Here is a 9,760-nt window from a genome sequence, read left to right on the forward strand (position 1 = left end):
ATAATAATAATTGTTTCCACCAGAACTACGCTCGGTCTGATTCATGCGGGGTCATGATACGTAGGCAATCTCTATAGGATTAGACCATAACCAAAAGGAAAATAGGCATGAGTGACAGTAAAAGGAGATGTCATAAATAAGAAAAAGCTGGGATGATACAAGCAATCAAGCAAATGCATGATAGAAATGACTAATTGCCTAGGTATTCCTATGTGCGGTTGCTTATTTGTTAAAACTCTAATCACTAACAAGTTTGGTTGTTGTTTCCAGAATTCAAGTAGTTAGTTCACCTAAGCATACTGGCAACCCACCCATACCAAACCAGATCCAAAGGTAAAATAATCACGTCTATCCCAGATGTAGACACCAGTGTCATCGAAGGAGAAGAGTTGGACGTTAACGCCATGAAAGAAGAGATGTACAAATTGAAACAACAAATGGCCGAAATGTATCAGGCCTGGGCTAAAGGACAACCGCCATCCGCTTACCCGGCTAACCCTACCTTCACTCCACCACCGGCTCAAACTCAGGATCATCCTGCCACTGATCTATCCCCGAGCTTTCCCATTTACCAACACTATCGGGGCACCACTTCTCATACACCACAATCTCCACCCCCTAAACCAATTCCATACCCTCCTCCACCAGTAACTCTTGTCTTCGTAACACCTCCACCAGCTACACTCCACAAATCCCCTAGCGAGCCTATGTTCCAGGCCCAGGACAACCAATACTACCCCTCGGAGCCCACTTTCAAAGCTCCAGAAACCCATTCCTATACTCCTCGCTTTGACCTCCCGATAGAAGCTGATAAACCAGTCAAAAATCCCGAACAGGAGGAGGTGTTCAGGAAAGTTAAAAGCTTAGAACAATCATTCAGAGACATGCGGGGATTGGGAGGGCAAGTAAGCGTGGCCTACAAGGACCTATATCTGTTCCCGAATGTGCAATTACCGGCAGGTTTCAAGATGCCCAAGTTCGATCTATACAATAGGTACGGTGATCTAGTAGCCCACTTGAGGGGTTTTTGTAGCAAGATGAGGGCAGCGAGAGGAAAAGATGAATTGTTAATGGCTTACTTCAGTCAGAGTTTGAGTGGATCAGCATTGGAATGGTATACCCGCCAAGACTATGGAAGATGGTACACATGGGATGATCTGGCGTAAGCATTTGCTTGTCACTTCCAATACAATCTTGAGATCATTCCAGATCGACTGTCCTTGAATAAACTGGAGAAGAAGCACAGTAAAAGATTCAGAGAATATGGTTTCCGATGGAGGGAGCAAGTAGCAAGAGTAGATCCCCCAATGAAGGAAAGTGAGATGGTAGATTACTTCCTATAAGCTTTGGAACCTACTTACTATGGCCATTTGGTCTCAGCTATGGGAAAGTCATTCAACGAATTGGTAAAGATGGGGGGCATGGTAGAAGAAGGCCTCAAGTCGAATAAAATCATGAGCTATTCGGCTATCAAAGCAACTACTCAGGCTATTCAGGGCGGCATATGAGGGATTGGGAAAAAGAAGAGAGAGGAAGCAACAATGGTTGATTCAGGAACTTGGTCCGGATCCATAGGTTCACCTTACCACTACAATCAACCTCGACCCCACCAACAAACTTATCACCACAATCCACCCCAACACTACTATCCCCTACCAGACCCTTATTTTCCGTCCACCATGCACAAGCATACAACCAACCTCCTGCCCACACTCAATGGCGTGCTCCCGTCCTACAAAGTACTTATCCACATCCACGAGCCTACCAAAACACTCCCGGACCAAGTTTCCGGCCTAGTCAAGCATTCAAGGGTGAAAGGTTGCAAAAAAAGAAAACCTTTACTCCATTGGGAGGATCATACACTAGTCTGTCCCACAGGCTAAAACAGCTAGATATGCTAAGGCTGATACAGTCCAAACTGCCAAATCCTCCTCCAAAGAATCTTGACTATACTGTCAGTTGTGAGTATAGTTCTGGTACTCCGGGTCATGATACAGAGAAGTGCTGGCACTTGAAAAGTGCGATACAAGAGCTTATTGATACCAATAGAATTGAAGTTCAAGCTCCCGAGGCGCCCAATATAAATGGGAATCCAATTCCAGCCCACCAGGAGGCAAATATGATCGAAATAGTGCATGCGGAGGGAGAGCCCAAGAAGCCATCACAGACCGTCATGATGATTCAGTCTAGTGGAGTCAAGACAGATGAACAATCAACAGGTGAGAAGTTGGTGCTCAAGCCGAGCAAAAAGAGTGTTGAGCCAGTTGTGGCAGTTGAGAAAGGGTCTTCGATCAAGGTTGCAACGAAATAGAAAGGGATAAAGGTGATTGTACCAGGAGCGGTCAGCCAACCTGTCATAATCGTGGAAGGTGCCCACGCAGATCGAGTTATTATCAAGCCAGTAACCTAGTTACCAATAATCAACAGCAAGGCCGTTCCTTGGAATTATGAACAAGTGGTTGCGATGTACAAAAATAAGGAAGCCAAAGAAGAAGTCTGTGAAGCACATGGTTTAACTCATTCGGGAAGGTGTTTTACTCCCGAGGAGTTAAGAAGAGCAAAAGATAATCCGACACTGGTAAAGAAAGCTGTAATTGAAGAGGAAGAAGAAGAGTTTTTGAGGAAAATGAAAGTGCAGGACTATTCAGTTGTAGAGCAGTTGAGGAAAATGCCTGCTCAGATCTCATTGCTCTCATTGCTAATCCATTCAGATGAGCACCGTCAGTCGCTGATGAAAATCTTGAATAAGGCCCATGTTCCCGACAAGATCTCGGTAAACCATCTGGAGAAGATAGCAAACAAAATATTTGAGGTAAACAGAGTTACTTTCTCCGATTATGAGTTGCCCGTAGAGGGTACCGAGCATAATAGGGCACTTTATCTGACGGTAAAGTGCGAAGATTCTATGGTTACCAGAGTTCTGGTCGACAATAGGTCTAGTGCGAACATTTGCCCTCTATCCACGTTGAACAAGCTGAAAGTGAACAATGATAGAATTTACAAGAATTGCATTTGTGTTCCGGGGTTCGACGGCGGGGGCAAAGATTCAGTAGGTGATATAATACTGGAATTGACAATAGGGCCCGTTGAGTTCACTATGGAATTCCAAGTGTTGGACGTGGCAGTTTCTTACAATCTTTTGCTAGGGTGACCCTGGATTCATACCGCCAAGGCAGTACCGTCTACTTTGCATCAGATGGTTAAATTTGAATGGGACAGACAGGAAATTGTGGTGCACGGTGAGGATAATATGTGTGCCCAAAGTGATGCCATCATACCTTTCATCGAAGTTGAAGACGACAAAGGGCCATGGGTATATCAGGTATTTGATGCAGTATCAGTTGAAAAGATCCTAGAGGGGAAAATCATTCCAGTTCCTAAAGTAACAGCCGCGTCAGTCATGGTGGTTTCTGAGATGTTGAAGAATCGCTTCATACCTGGCAAGGGCTTGGGTGCTTCATTGAAGGGCATCGTACAGCCAGTGTCTCTGCCCAAAAACTTAGATACCTTTGGTTTGGGGTTTAAGCCCACAGCTGCAGATGTAAGAAGAGCTAGAAAGTTGAGGCAAATGGCGTGGGTCCTTCCAAAGCCCATCCCGTGCTATCCAGATCATTTGTTAGGCCCAGTGCCAGAAAGTGCCCAACAGCAACGATTCCCGTTTCATTGATTGATGTTGATGGAGATTTAGATAAGGAGTTCGAGAGGTTGTTCAGTGATGTTAACATGGTGGAAACTGGAGAAGGATCAAGTCAAGCGGATGTGCAATTCATTGGGCCAAGTGCAAAGATCAGTAATTAGGAAGCTACTCCTCTTCCTACTCGGAATGAGCTTTGGTAGTGGGCTTTGATTTTTCTTTCAGTTTATTTGGATTATTCCAGGGTTCTAATCCAGATTCTATGTTTCGTCCATTTGGATGTGTTAAACCTCGTTATATTTAAGACTCAATGAAATGCAATTTCCCCTTTGTCATTCCTGATAATTTCCTTTTTGTTTTTCTTTTCTTTTCTTTTCTGTACAATTCTTTTTACCCTGGCTCTAATGACATGGCATGCATAAGGAATCCTCAGCCCAGTCTTAAAAATCAATCTGATTCCGAAATAATAGTTCAAGAAGTAGATTGTGACTACGAATCAGAATACGATGAGGATGAAGCCTTCGAAGAGATTAGTAAGGAGTTAATTCACTTCGAAGAAAAACCCAAACCCAACCTGAATAAAACATAAGCCGTCAATTTAGGGGATATAGATAATATCAGAGAGACTAAAATAAGTGTCCATCTCGGGCCAAAGATCCGGGAAGAATTAATCAAAGCACTCATCGAATACAAAATTGTTTCTGCATGGTCGTATGATGACATGCCGGTTTGAGCACTGATTTAGTGGTCCACAAATTTCCCACTGATCCAGGGTTTCCTCCCGTCAAGCAAAAGTTGAGGAAATTCAAAACTGATATGAGTGTGAAGATTAAAGAAAAAATCACCAAGCAGTTGGATGCAAAGGTTATTCGAGTTACTCGATATCCTATTTGGTTGGCTAATGTCGTGCATGTGTCGAAGAAGGACGGCAAAATCAGAGTATGCGTCGATTACCGCAATCTTAACAAAGCAAGTCCGAAGGATAACTTCCCCTACCCAATATCCATATTTTGATCGATAATTGAGCCAAGTGTGAGATTGGATCTTTTATGGATTGCTATGCCGGGTATCATCAGATTCTAATGGATGAAGAAGATGCAGAAAAGACGACATTCATCACGCCATGGGGAACTTATTGCTATCGGGTAATGCCATTTGGTTTGAAGAACGTTGGGGCAACTTACATGAGGGCGATGACTACTGTGTTTCATAATATGATACACAAAGAGATTGAGGTATATGTAGATGATGTGATCATAAAATCAAAGCATCAGGCCGACCACGTTGGGGATTTGAGGAAATTCTTCCAGAGGCTTCGCAGGTACAACCTCAAGCTTAATCCTACCAAGTGCGCATTTGGTGTTCCATCCGGAAAGCTGTTGGGGTTCATAGTCAGCCGTCGAGGCATTGATTTGGACCCGTCAAAGATCAAAGTTATCCAAGAATTGCCGCTTCTAAGGAACAAGACTGAGGTGATGAGTCTGTTAGGGAGGTTGAACTACATCAGCAGTTTTATTACTCAGCTCACGACAACTTGTGAGCCTATTTTCAAGTTGCTGAAGAAGGATGATGCGGTCAAGTGGACGGATGAGTGTCAAGAAGCATTCGATAAGATAAAAGGATACTTTTCAAACCCACCCGTGCTGGTTCCACCAAAACCAGAGAGACCTTTGATTCTTTACTTAACAGTCTTGGAAAATTCATTTGGCTGTGTACTGGGGTAGCATGACATCACCGGCAGAAAGGAACATGACATCTACTATCTTAGCAAGAAGTTCACGGCTTATGAGGTTAAGTACACTCATCTGGAAAGGACATGTTGCGCCCTAACTTAGGTGGCTCAGAAATTGAAACATTATTTGTCATCCTACACTACTTACCTTATTTCGCGCTTGGATCCGTTGAAGTATATCTTTCAAAAGCCTATGCCGACAGGAAGACTTGTGAAGTGGAACATTTTGCTCACAGAGTTTGACATCATCTATGTGACTCGGACTGCGATAAAAGCCCAAGCATTGGCCGATCATTTGGCCGAGAACCCGGTCGATGATGAGTACGAGCCATTAAAAACTTATTTTCCCGATGAGGAGGTGATGCATATTGATAAACTGGAGCAAATTGAAAAACTAGGCTGGAAACTTTTCTTTGATGGGGCTGCCAACATGAAAGGAGTTGGAATAGGGGTTGTGCTCATTTCTGAAACAGGGCATCACTACCCTGTTACGGCTCAGCTTCGGTTCTATTGTACCAACAATATGGCTGAGTACAAGGCATGTATTTTGGGTCTAAGGCTAGCTACAGACGTGGATGTACAGGAAGTCTTGGTCTTGGGAGACTCGGATCTTCTGGTACATCAAATTCAAGGAGAATGGGAAACATGAGATTTGAAGCTCATACCGTACCGACAATGTTTACATGATCTTTGTCAACGGTTTCGATCAGTGGAGTTCAGGCATATTCCGAGGGTCCATAATGAGGTTGCCGATGCTTTGGCTACCCTGGCATCAATGTTACACCATCCGGACAAAGCGTATGTCGATCCTCTGCATATTCAAGTCCGAGATCAGCATGATTACTGTAACATGGTAGAAGAAGAACTTGATGGTGAACCGTGGTTCCACGATATCAGGGAGTACATCAGAATTGGGATATATCCAGTACAAGCCACGAGGGTCAAAAGAGAACAATTCGACGGATGGCAAGTAGGGTTTTCTTAAGTGGAGGAGTTTTGTATAAAAGAACTCTAGACCTTGGATTGTTAAGATGCATAGATGCTAGACAAGCTACGTCTATCATATCCGAAGTACATTCGGGTGTCTACGAACCACATATGAGCAGATATGTGCTGGCAAAGAAAATTCTTCGAGCAGGTTATTATTGGCTCACCATGGAGCGAGATTGTATCAGTTTTGTGCGCAAATGTCATCAGTTCCAAGTACATGGAGATTTAATTCATTCTCAGCCATCCGAGTTGCGTACAATGTCCGCACCATGGACCTTTGTTGCTTGGGGTATGGATGTCATTGGACCAATTGAGCCAACAACATCCAATGGGCACAGATTCATTCTGGTAGCCATTGATTATTTCACCAAGTGGGTTGAGGCCAAAACTTTCAAATCGGTGACCAAGAAAGCAGTGGTCGATTTTGTTCACTCAAATATCATCTGTCGATTTGGAATCCCAAAGGTGATCATCACGGATAATGGTGCTAATCTTAACAGTAATTTGATGAAAGAGGTATGTCAACAGTTTAAGATTACACATCGCAATTCTACCCCATATCGTCCCAAGGCGAATGGAGCAGTCGAGGCAGCCAACAAAAATATAAAAAAGATACTTCGAAAAATGGTAGAAGGTTCCAGGCAATGGCATGAAAAATTACCATTTGCATTGCTGGGTTATCGCACTACTATCCGTACTTCAGTATGTGCAACTCCTTATTTGTTGGTATATGGCACTAAAGCAGTAATACCTACAGAAGTTAAAATCTCGTCCTTTCGGATTGTCGCTGAGGCTGAGATTGATGATGATGATGAGTGGGTCAAAACCCGTTTGGAGAAGTTGAACATGATTGATGAAAAAAGATTGGCAGAAGTATGTCATACCCAATTATATCAAAAGAGAATAGCAAGAGCATACAACAAAAAGGTGCGACCCCGGAAGTTTGAAGTAGGTCGGCAAGTGCTGAAGCGTATTCTTCCACACCAGGTTGAAGCAAAAGGCAAGTTCACCCCAAATTGGCAAAGGTCATTCATTGTGACCAGAGTATTGTCCAATGGTGCTTTATGTTTAACAGATATCGAAGGAAAATGCATAGACATGGCTATCAATTCTGATGCAGTCAAGAGATATTATGTATGATTTCTTTGGTATATTTGTTGATTGTTTGCATTTGGCATTGGTTCGAAGATTGGAATGATGAAGACAATTTGTTCTACTATCTAAACACTTTACCCTTTGTTTCCTCCTTCTGAGCCGTATTTGTTTCTTTCATACCCCTCTTTTAGAATCAATAACAAAAAGAAAAGGAAAAGAAAGAAAAAAAAAAGTGAAAAAAGAAAGTATAAAAACAAGGAAATTCCGGTGTGAACTACGTTTGACCTGATTCCTGTTAAGGATACGTAGGCAGCCTCACGGCTTGGTCATAGTAAAATAAAAGTAAAAAGATCCCCAAGCAAGAAACTAGGGCAGAAGTTGTATTTGTAATAAGAAATGTGATTCCAAAAGTTGTAATTCTGAACCATTTGAAGTTGTTTTGAGCCCGTTTTATACCCTTTTCTTTCCAAACATATCCAAAAACCCACATGGTTGTCCAAAGAAAGACCTCCCGATCAGTCTTAGAAAGATGCCAAATCAAACAAGTAAAGAGAATTCATATCAGGGGCAACACTTCGGTTTAATCAAGAGAAATCAAAAAATGAGAGAGTCTTATTGGTGAAAACCCTCATGGTCACCATAAGGCGACGAAAGATGAGAGAAAGTAAAAATGAGAGAGTCTTATCGGTGAAAACCTTCACAAGCACCATGAGACGACAAGTAATCGAGGAATTAACAAATGAGAGAGGTTTGTCGGTGAAAACCCTTCAGGGCACTGCAAGTCGAACAAGGTCCGTAAGTTGGCGAAAAGTAAATTGAGTTGTGGAAATCTTGGATTACAAAGTAAAACAATTGGAAAGGAGATTGGTTAAATAGACTGGGCTGATTAATCCAAACTGCATACCATGATCATCGTTGCCAGTGACTCCCCTCAGATAAGTTTCTTTTCCTATCTCCAACAGTCATCCAAATTTGGATTTTTCTTCTTTATTCTTAATTCCCAAAATCATCGCATTTCATTGCTGTTAATTTTACTCCTCTAAAGCTCTTCCAAGGTTAGCCTTGTAAGAAGGAATTTCAGAGTTTACTACCAATTTCGAAATTGCACAAAGCAAAATATGGCTAGAACATGCCGGAGATAATATGATTAAAAGTGGGACATAGGGTGTAAGCAAAAGTTATATCGGTGGAATGGTTCAGTAATGTCGTGGGAGATGTACGGGTTCAGGCAGAAAGGTCAGAAGTGGATAACAATAGTTGGGGGATCCTACAGTTAAGGATCAATTAGAAGGTCAAAACAATCTTTCGACCAGTTCGAGGCAGTCGGTCGAAGCAAAGCATGGCAAAGAGTAAACCATCCCCAGCAAGAATGCCACAACTAACCACCATGTTTTAAACTGACAAGATTTTCTTTGATTTGAAACAAGGGAAAAGATGGCATTTGTTTTAGGAAATCATCCATAAGGAGAACAAGTACCAGGCAGGTTTGATTGTAGAATTCTCATGACCCTCCTAGAAAATGGGACCTAGTTTAAAAATCGAAACAATCGTAAATAGCAAAATCTAGCATAAATGTACCCCAAAGGAATATAAGTTGGTTTCAAAGTTTGCATGTTTAAGATAGGATTCAATTAGGAGTTCTCAGGGCCCTCCTGGATAATGGGACTTAACTTTAATTCGAAATATTCATGAGTACAATATCTATCATAAGCTCTACTTTGTGAAAATATAAGTTGGTTTGAATTTTTCATTTTTTAAGACAAGACTCAATTCGAAACTTTAGGACCCTCCTGGAAAATGGGACCTAGGTTAAAATCCAAAATAATCATAAGTAGTAAATATAGGACAAATGTGCACCAAAAGGAATATAAGTTGGCTTCAAAGTTCGCATAAGAGTTTTCAGGACCCACCTGAATAATGGGACGTAACTTTAAGTATTCCATTAGATAAGTAAGTGTTGTTATAAGAGAGTACAGTTTAGCGTTGAACTTGTCATTCGTAAGATAAGCTTTAATTCGAAATTTTAGGACTCTCCTGGATAATGGGATGCAGCTTTAAGACTGTCTTAGATAACAAGATTTGACGGAAGTCATACCTCTAAAAAATATAATGTAGCTTTGGAAACTTACTAGAGATTTTCAGGACCCTCCTGGATAATGGGATATAGCTTGTAGATTGTTAAAGATATTTGGTAAAAGGATTCAATTAACACTTACATATGCGCCCGACTACCAAATTGGGGCAAAAAATTTTCTTTTGTTGTCTATTTTGCTGAAGTCAGATGCACGTCCGAAGAATAGGGAAGAACA

The sequence above is a fragment of the Nicotiana sylvestris genome, chromosome 6 (genome assembly GCF_000393655.2).
Source record: "Nicotiana sylvestris chromosome 6, ASM39365v2, whole genome shotgun sequence".
NCBI lineage: Eukaryota > Viridiplantae > Streptophyta > Magnoliopsida > Solanales > Solanaceae > Nicotiana > Nicotiana sylvestris.